Raw genomic sequence first — 20,313 nt, 5'->3', positions numbered from 1 at the left:
CGGATAGCGTTCAACATGCAACCACGGTTGATAGAAGACAAGAATAATAAACTCTTTTAATTTTTACTTTTATGGTTTGATATGAATTTTGAATCTTATTCAAAATGAGGGATTTTTAATTTTAAAATTGTCTCATCATTTTATTTCAAATCGTGTGCCATGTGTGTTAGTTTGCCTGATTCATGCAACTATATTATCTAATAATATACATACATTCATACTACTATATATCGCATATATCATAATATGACATTCAATAATAAATAAGGATGATCGATTGCCAACACTATTAGATCCATGTAAGCCAGACATGGGTCCAGGCCCAAAAACCTAGGTTAATGCAGGGATGCAAATGCAACTTATTACAAAAACTTCCAATATTTTACATGTCTTCATCTTGTGCATCGGGCCCACCATCTTCTAGTTTTGATCTCCCACAATTTCTAATAATTATATTTAAATAGTCATTGCACATAAAGGATACATCTCATGGGGTGGGAACATGCCATAAACCATGTCTACTTTAATAATATCATATATTAACAAAATGAATAAAACAGTAAAATATCCTAACATATACCTAACACATTGGTCAAGGCTCTCGATCATTCTTCATGTATTTAATATCAAATATTAACATCAATTTAATTAAACTAATTTAATTAATTGATAAATCATGTATCTAATAATTTTATTACTAACCACTACAATTATTAAATAATTTAAGAAATTAAAAAACATATTTATTTTATTTCTAATTAATTCAATAATAATTGATTTATTGTAAAACTCATTTTTACCATAAATAATTAAAATCATATTATAATTATTTATTTTACAAAAAAATTATTAATTTTCCAAAAATTAATTTTTCAAAAGTTAAATTGAACTAATTTTCATAAAATATCAATTTTGTTCATATTTTTGAAAAATCAGAAAATCGCACCCTAGGCCTAAACAATTCAAGCCCATTATCCAGCATAGTGCCCGAGACATTACCGGGCAGCCCGCTCGCTACCCGCTACCTGAACATTTCGGGCTGATCGGAAATTTTTTTTTTAAATCAAAATTTTATGGTGCAACAATTTTCTGAAAAATTTTCTTGTGTGGTTAAAAATAAATTATTCAATATGATTTAAAACAATACGAAATAGAGAACCTGGCTCTGATACAACTATTGGATCTCGATTTTCTCATGCCCAAACGCAGCAGAAGTTTTAAAAATTTATTGATCTTGAAATTCAAGATGTATTTGAGCACTCGTATGGTTTTAACAATTAAATATACATAGGATGTTTAACACTTTTACTTTTGATGAAAGATTCACAAGGCTCCAACTATTCCGGGATTACCGGAGATAGCTCTTGATGTATTTCCTATGATCTTTCTTCGAGGCTTTTTTTCATAAATCCTTATATCAAGTCCACGACTAAGATTTGTTCCTCTTCCAAATAGTACTATAATATTTGGAAGAAGTTTCAACGTTGGAGATTAAAAAACGAGAGGCGGCTCAAATAAAAATTATTTTGATGTGGCCGAAACTTTTGATAGCAAAAGGTTGTGATTTTCGAAAATCACAAAAGAAGAGTGGAGGCTTGCTTGGTGGCTAGGGTTATGGCTTATTTACTATCTTTTATATTCAAGCAAAGACCTAATTTTCATAATTAACATTAATGGACTTGATTAATTAATTGGACTAGTCCAACTAGTTTTATTAATTAATCAAAGTCCATTAAGAACTTTAATTATTTAGTAAGTTGGATTCGTACTCCTCATACAAGCCCATTAAACATATTTCTCACTATATTTAATTTAATATTTAATAAACTCAAATTTTGAGTTTAGTAAATAGAATTCTCAAATTTTATAAATTCAACACCTTGAATTTTTCTCTCCAAATTTGATAAATTCATAAATTTAATTTCTTGAATTTACTATCTCATAAATTCAACTACTTGAATTTATTTTCTCAAATTTTAATTATCATAAAATCAACTCTTTGAATTTACTATATCATAATATAAATTCAACTTCTTGAATTTATTCTCAACAACGGGAACAAATGATCCAGTGCTTGTGTGACCCTCAATGGTTCAAGAATACAGCTAGCCGCGTGTTTACAACTCTTTGTGAATCAGGACATAATTCTTGATTCGGGCTTACCCTAATTTGCCACATTCTATGCATCAACAATTGATAATGAGAATGTCAGAAATCATATTTCAAATTAAAATCATCGAATCATTGTAAGAACGTCTAGTAGCATCGCCCCATGATTCCCTATGTATCACTGATAGTTCCTGCAAGAACCAGTCGATTATGATTAACGTACAGTACGGTCCCTTAATCTCATATATCCTGATAGAATCAACAACTATTGGTTCATCGAGGGTTGCATAATAATTCGATAACTATGTAACACATATTTGAGAATAAATAGTGGCGTCGCATGTACAATTGAAGAACTCCTTCTCCAACATACATCTCATACTATGGCAGAGATTTTATTCACTATTATTTCATCAGATCATATAGGATATCCACACCCGTAGGTGAGTGGGGAATTCCCGAATACAATGCACTAGATCCTACATGTATCGTAACTATACCTAATCTCGCCACCTGATGACCTTCCTGGAGCCGGTAAACGAGTCAAAGCACAACCCTAGCATATAGAGCCTCAATTTTGTCCTGGGTCATAAGGACTAATGGTATACAATCTTAACTACAGACTTATCCTCTCGATTTATGATAACCACTTGGAAAGTCCGAGAGATGGTAGTTCAGTGTAATCATCATATGGCTACCCATCTGCATATTTGGACATATATATGCCCTTACCAAGAAACGCGGTACACAACATCACAGATGCTAGTCTCGAGTTCAAGCGACCTTTATCCACGTTTTAGGCAACTGAATCGACTGAGAACGAATTTAGATCATACTGTGTTTACAAATGAGTTTCAACATCGAATTACGATTCATTTGTATTAAAGTATAATCAAGGTATTTATCTATGTTGTTCACATTGATATACAGATAAAGAAGTAACAAACCATGAAATAATGAATTATATTAAAATAAAGATTTTTTATTACAATTGAGTCAATAAATTCACTGGCCAACAGTTGGCTTACATGACATCTAATCTAACATTTTATAAATATTATATATTCTTATAAATTATTTCTAGCAAGAGTACATTAAGATTTATGTGAGTCTCTTTTTTTCTCCGTATCTATATTCAGAGACAGATCAATGTATGTTGTCTCCTGGGCTAAAAAGTTTTAGCTTGGGTGGCTCAAAAAAAATTTTGTGTAGTAGTTTTAGATTAATTTAATATTTGTCTTTGTTGGTTCTATTTCAGATTTAAAATTCTAGTTCGAGTAGCCCAATATTTATGGCTCCGTCAAAAATCTATATCTATAGATAGCTACAATTAATTAATAAATTGCTTTAAAATTGACGGAATTGTGTTTTTGCTACATATACAATTAATAAATGAATTTAAAATTGACGGAATTGTGTTTTTGCGACGTATATATATAGGTAGATAGCTACAATTAATAAATAGCTTTAAAATTGACGGAATTGTGTTCTTGCTACACTTGAATATTTAATGGCGAATTTCTGCTGCCCCATTGAAACAGAGCCTCGTACCTTAAACCAAGGCCAGCTCAATCAGGCCAGAGTATATATGAAATTCTTTCTAATTTCCCCAACTAATTTTCCTCTTTTGTTTCCTCAAGGTGAGTTTTATTTTTATTATTTTTATTATATCCATTGAATGTTACTATTGATTGCAGGGAATCGCTGTTGATGTAGTTAAAAATAAGGAACTCCATGAAGCTGCTGCTATATTCAACGAGGTCCCTCGCCTAATCTCCTTTTCATACCTTTTTTTTTTTGCTATTTTATATATATTTCTAGAAATATATGAATGAAATCTTTAAGAAAATTTGGCAATCTGCGCTGTAAATAATTTTTCGAAAATTATATAAATTGTGTCTTTCCTAATATATTAATTAATTTTCCACAACCTAACCTCGTCTCCAAATGTAATGCCACACAGATAAAACCACATAACTCATCAATGTGCTTTTTAAAACATGAAGTGTATACGTTTGAGTTTTAAAAAAGAAAAAGAAAAAATATGATAATATATTTTATTTCGGGAATGAGAAATACTATCTTATTTTTTAATTGTTTTCGTATAATAATATAAAATTAGAGAGGATAATCTGAAATTTTGATTTTGCAAAATATAATTCTATGCGGGCCAATGTCTAATCCCATGCAGGAATTGAAGCCGATCGAGGGAGTCAAAGTGAAGGCGATGCTAGTGGTCTCCGACCTAACTCCGCAGCACAAGGGGGCGGAGGATAGCCGGGAATCCATTATCAAGACATGTTGTCAATGTTCATGTACGATAGATGACAAGTCCCCCGACCAATAAAAGAGCCAGTTTCGGCCCGAGTTCCTTTGTTTCTTTAGAACTTGAATAACAAAACGACGTTGTAATTGTTACTACTAACAAATAACATGTTTTTTGTGAGAAATGTTATGTGTTAGGCTCGGAAATAGCAGTTTAGAAAGAGCTTGAATAGACGGTTATACAAATAAGAAATTACGCAAAACAAGCTGTGTTAACAGGTCCACACTATAAGAAAACTAATTTTTTGCAGCGACCATCCATAGCAAAAGCACGTTGTCAATATTGTTATTGACAACGTTCTCATTCGAGTGTGTTGTCCTGTTTACCTTCAGAGAATTTTTATTTGGCTCTAACTATGTCGGTATAAACGAACGTAGCTCTTGTTGTAAATTTCAGTACGCTTTTCAAATCACTTTCTTCAATTCTCGAATAAGGTCCACGACCGGATTACTTGTTCCTCTTCTAACTTGCACTAGAAAATTAGAAGAGATTTTAAAGTTGGAGAACAAAAACTCTAGAGGCGGCTGAAGCCCTAAATTTTCTTTAGAGGTGGCCAAATTCTTGAGAGCAGAGGGGAAGGAATTTTCGAAATTTGCAAGTGTGGAGGCTAGGGTTTGTGGCCTCTCTACTATCTTTTGTGGCCTCTCTACTATCTTTTATAGTCAATTCATGGCCTAATTTCCATATTTAACATTAATGAGCTTGATTAATTAATTAAACTAGTTCAGCTAGTTTAATTAATTAATAAAAGTTCATTAAGAACTTCAATTATTTAGTATGATGGATTAGTACTCCTGCAAGCCCATTATACATACTTCACACTATATTTTATTTAATATTTAATAAACTCAACTTTTGAGTTTAAAATTTTAAATTCCCAATTTTTATAAATTCAACTGCTTGGATTTATTCTCTCAAAATTTTATAAATTCATAAATTCAACTTCTTGAATTTACTATCTATAAATTCAACTCTTTGAATTATTTTTCTCAAAATTTAATTATCATAAATTCAACTATTTGAATTTATTCTCCCAACGGGAACAAATGATTCAATGCTTGTGTGACCCTAAATGGTTCAGGGATATAGGTAGCAGTGATTTTACAACTCTTTGTGATTCAAGACATAATCCTTTATTCGAGCTTACCCTAATTTGTCTCATTCTATGTATCAACAATTGATAATGAGAATGTCAGAAATCATATTTCTGATTAAATCCATCGAATCATGGTAAGATCGTCTAGTAGCATCGCCACATGATTCCTTAGGTATCACTGATTGTGCCTGCAAGAACCAATCGGTTATGATTAACGTACAGTATGGCCCCTTCATTTTATATATCCCGATCGAATCTGCAACCAATGGTTCATCGAGGGTTTCATAAGAATTCGATAATTGTGTGACACATATTTGAGAATAAATAGTGGCATAGCATGTACAATTGGAGAATCCCTTCTCTAACGTACATCTCATACGCTGGCTAGAGATTTCATGCACTATTATTTTATCAGATCACACAAGATATCCACACCCGTAGGTGAGCGGTGAATTTCTGACTTCAACACACTGGCTCCTATATGTGTCGCAACTGTACCCAATCTCACCACCTGATGACCCTCCTGGAGTCGGTAAACTAGTCAAAGCTTACAAACCTAGCATATAGAGACTCAGTGTTGTCTCGGGTCATAAGGATTAATGGTGTACAATCATAACCAAGGACTTATCCTTTCGATGAATTATAACCACTTGGAAACTCCTAGGGAGGGCAATTCGGTATAATCATCATATGACAACCCATTTAAATGTTTGGACATCTCTATGCCCTTACCAATAAACGCGGTACATAACATCACAGATGCCAGTCTCGAGCTCAAGCGACCTTTATCCATGTTTTAGACGGCTGAATCGACTAGGAATGAATTTAGATTATACATTGTTTACAAATGAGTTTCAACATCGAATTACGATTCATTTGTATTAAAATAAAATCAAGGTCTTTATCTATGTTGATCAAATGGATATACTGATAAAGAAATAACAAACAATGAAATAATGAATTATATTAAAATAAAGATTGTTTATTACAACTGAGTCAATAAATTCCCCAGCAAACAGTTCGATTACATGACATCTACTCTAATAATCTCCCACTTTCCCTAGAGCCAATTTTCCAAGAGACAGCCGCACCATTTAGCATGAAAACAAAACCAGAGGTTGATTTCGAATCATCTACGTCACATTGGAAGCTAGAATCAGTGTAGCCTTCCAATTTCAATTCTCTACCTCCATAGTCCTTCTTAAGTGCTTAAGAATATCTTCACGGCCTTCCAATGCATTGGACCAGGGTTCGACTGATATCTTCTTGTAACACTCAGAGCGTAAGCAACATCAGGACGCGTTGATATCATACCAATACATGATAATACCAATGGCTGATGCATATGGAATACGTGTTGTCATCTCTTTCTCTTCATCAATCCTGGAACACATAGCTTTAGATAGAGTAACACCATGAAACATTGGTAAGTATCCTCTCTTGGACTCTTCCATAGAGAATTGCTTCAGAATGATATCGATATAAGTGGCTTGGATGAGCCCCAGTATCCTCTTTGATCTATCTCTATAGATTTGTATTATCAATACATATGATGCTTCACCCAGGTCTTTTATGGAGAATTTACTTACTAAACATAATTTAGTTATTTTCAGTAATCCTAAATCATTCCCAATGAGTAGGATGTCATCAACATAAAGTACTAGGAATATCACTGCACTCCCACTAGCTTTCTTGTACACGCATGGTTCATCAGAATTCTTAGCAAAACCAAATTCCTTCATAGTGCTATCAAATATGAGGTTCCAACTCCTTGACGCCTGCTTGAGACCATATATTGTTCTCTGAATTTTGCATACCTTATGCTCACTTTTTACTGATGTGTATCCCTTAGGTTGGGACATATAAATTTATTCTTTGATGTCTCCATTGAGGGAATGTAGTCTTTACCTCAATTTGTCATATCTCATAATCATACCATACTGATATGACTAGTAATATTCTAATGGAATTAAACATAGCAATTGGTGAAATAGTTTCCTCATAGTCAATTCCTTGCATTTGAGTATAACCTTTTGCAACAAGTCTTGCTTTGAAAGTCAGTACCTTCCCATCCGTCCCAAGCTTTCTTTTGTAGATCCATTTGCATCCTACGGGAACGATTCTCTCAGGTTGATCAACCAATTTCCAGACTTTGTTTGAATTCATAGAGTCCATTTCAGTCTGCATGGCTTCAAGCAATTTGGATGAATCAGTATCAGATATTGCTTCTTAGAAGTTCATTGGATCACATCTAACACAAGGCTCATCATGCCCTTCTTAATGAAGAAGCGTATATCTTGCAGGTCGTCTGATTACCCTATCAGACCTTCTAGAAGCGTGCACTTAAACTACTGGCGGTTGGGGTTAGGTTCAACTTCTACAGTTGAGGGAGTGTCTTGAATTCTTCAAGTTCTATAATCTTGCATTTTCTATATAATAGAAATTCCTTTTCCAGAAAAGTGGTATTTCTTGAAACAAATACTTTTGCTTCATTAGGGTGATAGAAATAATATCCAACAAAATTATTTGTATATCCTACAAAGTAGCACAAAGCCAATCTACTATCCAATTTGTCTCTCACTGTCCTACTTCACGTAAGCAGGACATCCTCATAATCTCAAGTAATAATATTTTGGAGTTTTTCCCATCCATATCTCATATGATGCTTTATCCACTGCCTTTGTATGAACATTATTCAACAACATTACCGCAGTTGCAAGTGCAAAGTCCCAAAATGATTTATGCTATTCAGTGGATCCCATCATGGATTAAACCATGGTTTTTAAACTTACGATGCCCAATCAACTTTTCGATTGTCCAGGCGCAAAATTTTAAACTTCGGCTGAATCTTGGGGGCGAGAATTTGATGTATCAACAGTGATATGAAAGCCAGTAATTCTCATCGCACGCTTAATTAAGAAACGTGTTGAGTGTATTGTTTCTAACCGCGTGAGATGTTTTTAGGAAAAACCGCCCCACAAGTTGATTTTTGAAAAAATTTAAATGTGCGGCTGCAAGGAAAATTTCTGGGCTGCGAACGGGCAGTCGCTGCCACAGCTAGGTTTGGCACAGCCTATCCCTTGATTTTAAATAATAAAAAAAATTAAGAAGGCAGGTAGGCAGTACGCAGCCCACTAGCCCACCCGCGGGCTGCTACCCAAACAGTTTGGGTAGCATGGGCAAGCCTCGGGCAGGCTGCCCGAGATGGTCTAGGGCAGTCCTGCCCGATTAGAACTCTTTTTCGAGAGTACTTGAGGCGTTTTCTGAATTATCAAAAAATTTGAGGGCTAAATTGATATTTTTTAAGAAAATACGGACTATTTTTCCTATTTAATTTGATAATTATGGCGGTTAGTAATAATTTACGTGATACTCGATTTGTATATAATATGCGATATTATCGAATTAATACAATATATGATATTATATGGTAAAAGGATGATTGAGAGCCATGAAAAATTTGCGAAGTGTATGTTAGGACAATTTACGTGTTGTAATTTTAATTATTTGATAATTAAAAATGCACCTGGTTTATAGTCCGTTCTCACCCTCTAACTTTGTATCCCAATGTGCTATGGATATTTAATGTAAATATTAGAATTAGTAGGAAATCAAGATTTGAAGATGGCGGGCCCGATCTTCGGAAGGAATTTTGAAGATCGAATATATATAAAATATTAGAAGCTTATGTAATATTGTATTTTCATCCCTCTATTTACCTAGGCTATGGACATGGATCCGTATAGGGTTCATACGGATCAATTAGTTCTCGGTTATCGCTCATCCTTTATTATTTATGATGTAAATCATATATTATAAAAAAATCAATTTGTGTTATTATTAAAATAATAATAAGAGTTGCATGAATTCGGCAAGCACACAAACGACTGGATTTCTTGTTTAGATCGCATTAAAGATCTTCAACAATTTTACGTCAATAATGGATCGCCAGAATTTAAGAAATTCGGAGGCGATGTGGCTGTGGAAGTGGCCATAATTTTCTTTGTGAAAAACCAAGGTAGCCGAAATTCAATTGACTAAATTTTTCTACCTAAATTTATGTGTAAAACTTGTGTTATTTATATGATCCACGATGAACTCTTTATAGGTTTTGATCAAGAATCATGTTGATATTAGGATTCATAATCCTAATCCCATTATGAATCGCGCTGATTTATGGATTCATAATCCTTATCCCATTAGTATTCCTATTTTCATTAACTAATTAATATTCTCATGTTGTATATATCATACGAAATTAACTTTTGATAATGCATGATATTGGAATTTGAATTTCGGAGTTTGACAAATAAATCTTTTTGAATATTGTAGAACCGATCGACTCAACTGAATTAATTCGATCATAAACTTAAGTTGCCCGAACTGATAATTAATGCGCTAAATAATCGAAGGCGATCGAACTGATCGAAGCTTACTGAATCTGTATAGATAACTGAACTATCAGTTAGTACTGATCAGTTATATAGTCAGCTCAACTGATCGGCTATATAGTCAATTGATAATAATTTTGACACATCATCAGTTAATAGCGTAGCCGACAACCGACAATTTGTACAAAAGCATACTGTAACTTGTAGTGGAAGCGCCACATATCAGAACACCATAGTGTACTATTGTTAGAAGAATGTTGACACGTTCAGAAAGGACAAATCAACGGGTATAAGTCATTTAAACGTATTCAATATTACCGTTGTAAGCAAAGCCAATAAATGTCGTGGAGTTCAGCTGAGACAAGTAAATTTGCACAATTATTGTAACGTCTGAAAAATCAGTCCACGTAAACCGCATTCATGAAAAATTATTTTAATTTCTTAATTGTTTTAATTAATTGATTTTAAATGTAGCATGATATTTATTATACGATTAAATACATGATTGCATAATTAAATGATAATATGACATGATTTCATGAAATTAAGGATTTTTACCCGAATATTCGATAATAGGAGGGAAAAGGAGACCGGGGACGACCAAGACAAGAATATTTATTTTTATTTAAATAACGGCAAGACTTCCTAATATGATGAAAAATGATTTAATTTGTTTCCTAAAAATGTTGGAGTTCGAATTATTTTACGAGTCGAGCTCGATTTTTCCAGGGAAACCGATTTTTGGCAAACAAAGAGTTTTAAAAGATCAAAAAAATTATTTTTGGGAAACTTATTTTATAAACTTTTATTATTTAATTAATTAAGTGTTATTGGGCTCAATTTTATTAATTTTAATAGACCCAATTACCCTTAAGTATACAAGCCCAAAAACAAAGCCCATTAGCATATTAATTATTTATAAATAAGGGTATTAGGTCTTCAAGCCCTCATAATTCACACCAATCAGCCGTAATCACACCCTTGCACACACAATTCAGATTTTCAAATTTTAAGAAGAAAGAAAAGCTTGTGTTCTTCGTCGTCCGGTCATCTAATGTCGCACCCTCGCCGAAGATCGTATATTCGAGCGTTATAAACGCAAAGGCACGTTCCTAAACCATTTTAAAACATCATACAAATCATATTATGTGTGTTTTATTTGATTATGTATGAAAAATACATGGGTTCGATTATTTTACGGTACGTTACGTATTTTCAAAGTTTTAACGATTCTACGCTTGTTTTGAAATCGTTTTTGATTCCAACGGACACACTGCCAATACATGATAAACTATGATAAACTATGGACAAAACATGATAAATATTGAAGGGAATTTATGTTGGAACCGTAGGATACAATCAAGGGAGGGTCGTGAGTTTTGTTTGGTTTTTTTTTCAAGGTGCAAGGTTCGGTTGTGGTGCATGGGGCAAGAGGGCTCGACCAGGTCTGGAGGTTGGGTCCTAGGGGTCACGGTTAGGTCCTAGGTAGAGTCCTAGGAGGGCTAGGGCTCGTGGTTCAGGCTGCGGAAGAGTCCAGGAAAGCTAGGACTCTCCCCAAGCCTTCTGGTGCACGGCTTCTGTACCAGGGGGCTGCGGCTTGGTAGGGGGGCTGGGCTAGGTGGTCTGAGTGATGGCTTGGAATGGTCCAGAGAGGGGTAGGAAGGATCAGGGCTCGTGGTGGCTCGAGCAAGAGTCAACGCGAAGCATCACGCACGCACGCAAGGAGCTAGGGGGGGCGCAGGTTGTTTTCCTGATCCATAAGCTTCGTGTTTGGGATCCAGGGGCTGGGTTGGTCTGGGTAGGGTCTGGACGTGGTCCAAGGATTGTTAGGGTCAGGTGGGCTCGGTGGTGGCTCGGCTGGAAGTGTCCAGGTTTGGCTAGGAGACTTGGGCGTGAGGTTCATTATAGGCACATATTTTGGGTTCAGTTCCAGCAGGGTGTGAGCGAGCCTGGGCTAGGTTCAGGGGCTTGGGCGTGGCTCGAGTAAATCGGGAGATGGCTCGGGTTAATCGGTTAAGGGTCAATTTCGAAAATTAAAGAACTAAAATTGAATCCATGGGTCCACGGATGTGGCTCATGACTTGGAATGGTAGAATAAATACTAAAAATGTTATGTTTAAAATTTGGGATCAAAATAATGAGTTTTGGATTTATTCGGGATTTAATCGCTTCACGAAACGCTAATTAAAGAATTAATTGGAAAGCCTTGTTTTAAACTTTTTAAAATTATAAAAAATTATATTTATGCTTAAATAATTATTTAGAATAATCCCATATCATTAAAAGTGAGAAAAAGATATATTCGAGAATTTTTACGTCCAGGGGCAAAACGGTAATTGTACACATAGGAAAATACAAAAATGCTTGGCAGCGTCCTGAAGGATCATAATGCTTGTAAAATGATATTTTATGATTTAAAATGATTATTTTGATGATATTATGCATTTTTATGATTTATGGTAAAGTTGTGCAATATTCACTATCTAAAATGCTATTTTTGGAAAGTTATGCTATTTTATGATTTTTAAAGAAAATGAAAAATATTTTGAGGGATGTAAATTGACTTTGACAAATGATATATGATTTGTGGGGGATCCGTTTTAAGAACGAATGATGAACTTACAATTTTATGGGGATGTCGTGATGGGAAAAGGCCCGAGAGGGAGCCCATTTACTGGAGAAGGCCCAGAGGGAGCTCATTTATGGGAAAAAGCCCCAGAGGGAGCCCGTCTATGGGAGAAGGCCCCCGAGGGAGCCCCGACGATCGTATTTCCATGACGGTGCCTAGTGCCCATCTGCATCGGCCATGTGGAGCTGAAGACTGATCAGTCGACCGAAGATAAAAGCTAGTCATTTTCAAGGATCAAACTTCACCTAAAAATGATATATGATTGAAAGATTATGATAAAAAGTGATTCTTATGATATATGATTAATGATGAGGAATAAAGCTATTTTTAAAATGATTTATTTTTTCTCCAAGCTTATTTTAAATGATTTTTGAATGATTTATTTATGCTTAAAGTTATTTTAAAATGATTTTACGATTTATGATTTAATTATGCATAAATGATTTTTAAATGGTTTATTTATGTCCAAAAGCTATTTTAAATAAAAATATGATTTTTAAATGCATGTGAATGTATATGTATTATTTGGTATCCATGTTTAGAACGTGTTGAGTCTTTAGACTCAGTAGGTTTGTATGATTCAAGAAATGATGATTTATGAGAGGCAGTGACGATTGAGGGGATCGAGTGCAGCAGTACACACCCGATGGCCTTTGTATTTCCGAACTAACTAGATAGATTAAAGATTAAAAGATTATGTTAATGATTTTTATTAAAAATATTTTTATACTTAATTTTATTGTTAGCCGATCTTTTTAAAGGTCGATTTAGGAATTTGGTTAGTCGATGATTTATGATTTTATTTTTTGCACTTGAGATTTAAATTGTTAAATTATTATGATTCATGATTATGTTAAATTATTTTAGTTAGTAATTTAGAATTTATAATTTAAGATTAGAAAAAAAAGGTCTTGGTCGTTTCAATTATTATGAGTGAATTTTGAATTCAAGCTTACAAGTTCAGTTACAATATTCATACAGAGAAACTCAATCTTTTTCAAACATAGTAATAGCTTTCAGGCTATCATATGAGCAAAGGCATTAGCACATTACAATGTCGTATTCGATCTCTTAAGATCAGTTCTGCTAGGAAAAGAAAATCAGTTGTATAGAGCCCGATATCAGTACACGTAAACCCATGCATTTATTAAATTGTTAAGTTACTTATTTAATTTTAAAATGATTTTATCGATGCATGATTTACGATTTTTATTATTTTAAATTATTTCATGTGTATTTGATGCACTTTAAAACATTTTCTTGATTTTATGTTTCAGGAGAATATTCGATATGAGATCGGGAAAAGAGACATGTGACGATTTAGGTGATTAATGAATAATGTGATATTTTATTTTCAGTCAAGAAAATTGGTATATTAAATGATTTATGAAATTTTAAGCATTTTAAAACATAATTTAATTTATTAGGTGATTTTAAGATTTTAAACTTTTCTAAAATACAAATTTGAATTTGGGAATTTAATCTTGAAAATTTGGTACTTAATTAAATCTTTGAGTGTGATTAAATAATTAGGTTAGTATTATTTTATCACTAATTATTTGACTAAGCATTTTTTAGCCCCTAATTAACCCCCTAATTAACTTTCTAATCAACACACACACCTCTTGTGTTTTCTTTTTTTTTTTAGAGGAAAACTAGGGTTCTAAGCTTTTCTTTCAGCAGCCACCACCCTAGCCTCTCCCTTGCAAATTTCAGTAGATTCACGTTCTTTTCTAGCAAGAATTGTGCCATAAGTCGTCCCGAATCGGTTCTCGCATATCTTCGCTTCGATATTCGTCGTATCGTGAGTATAAATCATCAATGAATGTATAATCTTTCGTTTTTTCCCATCGATCTCGTCATAGTAAATATTTTGATGCATATTGTGACTTACCGTACTTTAAAACTTCTTAAAACTTTGTTGAAAATAATAATTTTTCTTAATAAATAATAATATTTCAAATTGCCGTTGAAATGAAATACTTGACTAAATATTTGAAATAAAAACGAGTACAAATTATTTCCGTGACGTCAGTGTCACCAAAACAAACTTGCAAAAGTACTTGTTTAAACCACATGATGAAATTTCATTAAAATCAGAGTAAATGAATTTCAGATGCATAAAATCTTTGAAACTTAAGCGGTCCTCGGGTTAGGCCTCCGCACAGTTCGAGCCAACTCACTGATCCCCAACTCTCATCTCCTCAAACTTGTCCTCACCTGCATCGATAAAGTCTAATGAGTTTAAAGACTCAACATGTATAAACTGAGAATAGCAAGTAACACATAATAAAGCCACATGCATTTTAAAGTAGCACATACATACTTAAACTTTGAACATACTTACGTAAACATAGAAGTTTCATCGTTTCATAAACTTTTTCAGAAACGTGCTTGCATCATACATACTTAAACATGCATAATCATCATCATTTTGCGTAGAGCTATGTTTCAAAGCAAGTGACCTATAACATAAGGCGCTTGATCAGACTAAACCAAATACTAGGCTGGCAGGGATCATCACAGCCTTTCGATCGAACATCCACTCCCACATACATAAGATCCATGGTCATACTTTACCGGGTGGATTGGTCCCTGGTCATGCTTTACCGCTTCTCAATCCTGATCAAACCTCGGTCATGCTATACCTGGGTGCATGCTATACCTGGTTGGAGAGCTCCCCGGACACGTTCTCCGGCTTCCAAACCCGTAACATAATTGGTCACAAGACAATTCGCATACCTAAGAAATATAGAATATTTTCTTTTACACGTCAAATATACTTATATAGCGTTGAGGGCTTCATTGGATCTCGCTTGGGCTACTGCTGCACATACCAACACATTATACATGCAACTTAAATTCAATAACTTAACAGTACCAATCGTACTCACTTCCAAAGTAATTAAATAACTTATGACTTTCTAGACCACTCGGGACTTGACCACGTTTAGTCATCATACTAAACCATGACATCGAATCCTAAAAAAATCATGATATGTAGTATAAACATTTCTCAAGCAATGGAAGACACGAACAAATAATAGTAGCTCAAAAATCTCTGAACTAGCGCCTAGGCGCCGTGCAATGTGGCGCTGCGAAACAAACCCCAAAAAAATGATTCTTGATCCAAACTCTAAGCCACGTTTAATCCACTTGAACCAGCCATAGAATAACCCCGAGACCCATCTTAGGACGCCATGACATTGACTCAAACCCATACAAATGCCCCAAACATCCCCAAAAAATGACACGCAACAAAAACACGTCACAATCACATAAAACCGAAAATTCGGCATAATGTGCTTCTCTATGACTTCTATTATAATGAAACCCTTACCGATCCGAAATAGAATATCAAATAACGTCTAAACACAACCCACAACATGCCTAAATGCAACAGTGATCACCCGGTGGTTCCCAACGAAGCCTGCAAACAATAAACCTCGAGAAAACTTGAGGAACACATTTGATAGCATTACGGTTTGAGCAGTCACACGAGAATGATCATAACTCACTCGTTTCTTGTTAGAAAATTACGAATTTACTGTAAAATCAAAGATATCGAAACATACTACATTTTATATGTTAAAAGGTTTTACAAAAAAATGATAAAAAATTTACAGGATTAAAAATGTCAACATATTCGGTTTTTAAGATCTAAAAGTCTTTCCAAATTCGTTCCAAACATCATCGCTCAAACTTTGCATAACATAAACAGATTTTTCCGCACAATATGCATAAAAATATTTACTACAACAAGATCGATGTGGAAAAATGAAAGATTATACATGCCTTGATGATTTATACTCACTAAACGACGAATATCGAAGCAGGAAGGCGCGGCAACCGATCCGGGACGACTTGTGGCATGATTCTTGCTACTAAACGAACATGGGCCTGCTGAAAAATCGTAGGGGAAAGGGTTGGCTACTGGAGAACTCTAAGAACCCTAGTTTCTTTCAAAAAAGGAAAACACCAAGTGTGTGTGTGAGTGTGTGCCACTAGGTGTGTGTGTTTAACCTGTGAATGTGTGTGTGTGATTAGGAAGTTAAGGAAGTTAGTGTGTGTTTAACACTAAATTCGTAATTTTTGCACAAGATATAAGTGAGTTATGATCGTTTTCGTGGGACTTCTCAAACTGCAATTTTATGAAAATATGTTCTTGACGTGTTCTTGAAGTTTATTTGTTGCAGGCTTTGTTGGGATTCGTGGGGCGACCGCAGCCTCATTTAGGTATGTTAAATAGGATCCTTGGACGATATTCGGTGTTTCTTTTCGTGTCGATAGGCACTTGGTTGCATTAGAAGTCGTAGGAAACATTTTGGTGTCAAAAGTTTGTGTTCAAAGGTTGTGTTGCGTTGTATGATTTGCGTCGTCATTTTGGAGCGTCGTGTGAGATTGAATCATTTTTATAGTGTTCCTAGGATGAGTCTTGTTGCATCGGTTCGAGTCGTTTGAGCGTGACTTTTAAAATTGCATCAAAATGTTTTCTTTTTGTTAGTTGTGCGCAGGGTTAGCGCCACAGCGCTCACCAGGGAGCGTCGAAACGCCCGTTCTGCGCAAGTCTAGCGCCGTGGCGCTGCCCTTGTGGTGCCGCAACGCTGGATCTATGGCTTTGCTAGCACCTAGGCTCTGAGCTGTGCCGCAGTGCAGCACTGTCCAGTGCCTAGGCGCTCGTCCATGACTTTTAAACCACTATTTAGGTCCATGTCTTTCACATTTGGGGAAATGTTCACACTTCATATAGAGATTTGTTTTGGGGTTCGATGTCATTGTTTAGTACGAGGATTAAACGATGTCAAGTCCCGAGTGAGATAGAATGTCATAAGTGAATTGTTAATTCGGGTGGTGACCACGACTATTATGTCTAAAGTTATTAAAATTAAGTGCATGTAATTGTGTTAATATGTGCAGCATTGGCCCCAAGCGAGATTCAACGAATCTCCCAACGCCATGTAAGTATGATCGACGTGCAAATGAGAAAATTTTTTATTTTTGAGGAATGTTAAATGTCTTGTGACCAATTATGAACGGCTTTGGAAGCCGGTGAACGTGGCCGGTGACCTCTCCACCCCGGTAATGCATGATCGGGTTTATATCATGATTGGAAAGCGGTAAAGCAAAGACCAGAGACCAATCCACCCGGTAAAGCATGACCGGGGATCTCATGTATGTGATAAAGGATATCCCTGCCTGCTGATAGGACTCGTTTTTACGTGTTTTTAGTGTTGGTTTTGAGTCGCGTTCATGCATCATATTAGGTTGTTTTAGTTGAATTTTGCATTTTTTTAGCATTATTGAGCATTTGACTAATCTCGTGTATTCTGTGGTTATTTTGTAGGAATTGAACCAAAAAGTGGGAGAAACTTTGGCATAATATCGAAGAGGTCTCGCTAGGGCGGTCAAAAGTGACCGTCCCAGCGAGCATTGTGGTCTGGCCGAGGATTATTTTGCGCAAGTGTCTCGCTAGGGCGGTCAAAAGTGACCGCCCCAGCGAAACCAGGGACATGCTCGAGGAAGGTTATTCGAGGACCTCTCGCTAGGGCGGTCAAAATATACCGCCCTAGCGAGAAGCGAGATTGAGAAAGATTTTTTTCCAAATTTTGAGGGACTCTATCCTACACCAAGACCTGACACAGGAGATCAGCCGTTTTTGACACACTTTATCAGACTTTTCATCATTTTTCTTGGAGAGGAGGCTAGGAGCAAAGGAGATTTCGAAGACCTCGAGATTTCCACGCGTCGTGGCCGTCATCCATCGTCATCTTTAGTATTTTCATTATTCAGTATTTTATTTCTTACATTGATTGTTGGTTTTTATCATGAATTTCAGTAGCTAAACTCTAGATTTGTTGGGATTTGAGGGGATCCTACCCCGTACTCGGTGTTTAACATTATTTCTCGACGTTTTTATTAGTGATTTGTTTATGCTATTGTTATTTCTTGTCTCAATCGAAGCCTAGCTAACTTCCTTTGATTATTTCATGTTGTTGATGAGTTTGATAGAATAGTTAACAATACGATCAAATAGTATAAACCACGGATTTACAATTTTAGTAGATATACGGAATTGGGTACGTGTCGATAGTGATAGTTCACCCGAATGAATGCTAGTGGATTCCATAGAATGTAATGCAATCTTGAACTGTTAAATATTTGTGGACACTTGAGTACTGCATGTTTTTGATTAGTATTAATATAGCTCGACAGAGTATATTAATTAGTCTAGGGAATTCCGTCGAACGCACGAGTAAAAGTCGAGTGTGATTATTTAAACACGAGTGGTAGGTGAACTGCTAATTCCCAACAAATTCATTTCTCATTTGATTTAATCCAAATTAATCATTGCGTTCTTGAGTACGTTTTTTTTGCATTTTAATTATTTTAGTTGTTTAATTTACATTAGTTTAATCATCAACTCATTTTATCGTTGCTAAAGAAATTTTACTTGAAAATAAAAATAGTGTAACGCAGTCCTTGTGGAACGATACTCGTATTCACTTACGTTTATTATAACTTGACTATCGTGCACTTGCGATATTTAAATCGAGCTTTCATTAATAAAATAAATTTTGGGATTATTCACTATGCAAGTTTTGCTCGATAAAGTTTTTGGCGCCGTTGCCGGGGACTGTTGATTCACAATTTTTTATTTTTCATTTAAATTCTTTAGTATTATTTATTTTATTGTTATTTGATACTCTCATTGTGTTGCAGATTTTTCTTGTGGTGCATGCGAAGATCACTCGAGTTTAAGCTTGAGCCTTTTGACCCCGAGATCGAACGCACAGCTAGACGTCGACTACAGCAGCAAAGAGCGAAGGAAAGAATGGAAGGCGATCAACAAAGAGAGGAGCCAAGGCGTATACCGATGTTGGATTATGCACAACCGTCTCTTGATGGAGCACGTCCAAGCATCGTAAGACCAGTCATCCGAGCTAATCAGTTTGAGATCAAGCCAGCTATCATTCAGATGATTCAGAACACTGTCCAATTTGGGGGAAGTGCACTTGACGACCCTAATTCTCATATAGCTGACTTTCTTGAAATTTGTGATACTTTTAAGTTTAATGGCATGTCTGATGACGCTGTTCGTTTGCGTTTATTTCCATTTTCACTGAGAGATAAAGCTAAGTCGTGGTTAAACTGTTTGCCTGTAGGGTCTATTACTACATGGGAAGATATGGCAAAGGCGTTCCTGATCAAGTACTTTCCTCCGTCGAAGACTATGAAGCTCAGAGCCGACATTATTACTTTTGCTCAATATGAGCAAGAGTCACTTTACGAGGCATGGGAGCGCTACAAGGACTTGTTGAGGAGATGTCCACACCATGAGCTGCCTCTTGGGTTAGTTGTTCAAACTTTCTACTACGGTCTGCTTACTCCTAACCGTACTATGATATATGCTGCTGCCTGTGGTAACTTACTGAGAAAGACGGCGGAGGAAGGATTCGAGTTATTGGAGGAGATGGCTGCTAGTAGCTATCATCCTCAGTCTGATAGGCAGAGACGAGGTGCTGGAGTCAATCAAGTTAATGATTTGTCGGCGGTTTCAGCACAGTTAGAGGCTTTGAATAGAAAGATTGATGGGATGAGCATGAGTGGGTCGGCTATGCGTCTGCAAGAAATTTTCTGTGATAAGTGTGGGGGTGAGCATGATGTGCAGGATTGCCAAGATGGCAATCCATTCTATGTGCCTGAGGGAGCACCGGTAAAACAAGTGGGATTCTAGAACCGTCCTAGAAATGACCCTTACTCG

The 20,313-nt window shown here is 35.5% G+C and overlaps 1 non-coding gene across 1 annotated transcript; it reads right to left on the bottom strand.

The window, feature by feature from the left end:
• Window positions 1-19,785: 19,785 nt before the first annotated feature.
• On the bottom strand, window positions 19,786-19,892 carry LOC142554880 (small nucleolar RNA R71). Its single transcript, XR_012822245.1, has one exon. It is a non-coding gene; the product is annotated as a small nucleolar RNA R71 (small nucleolar RNA).
• Between the last annotated feature and the right edge of the window lie 421 nt (window positions 19,893-20,313).

Source organism: Primulina tabacum, chromosome 8, assembly GCF_025594145.1.
Source record: "Primulina tabacum isolate GXHZ01 chromosome 8, ASM2559414v2, whole genome shotgun sequence".
In the NCBI taxonomy this organism is placed as follows: Eukaryota; Viridiplantae; Streptophyta; class Magnoliopsida; order Lamiales; family Gesneriaceae; genus Primulina; species Primulina tabacum.
This window is presented reverse-complemented; position numbering and strand designations above follow the sequence as displayed.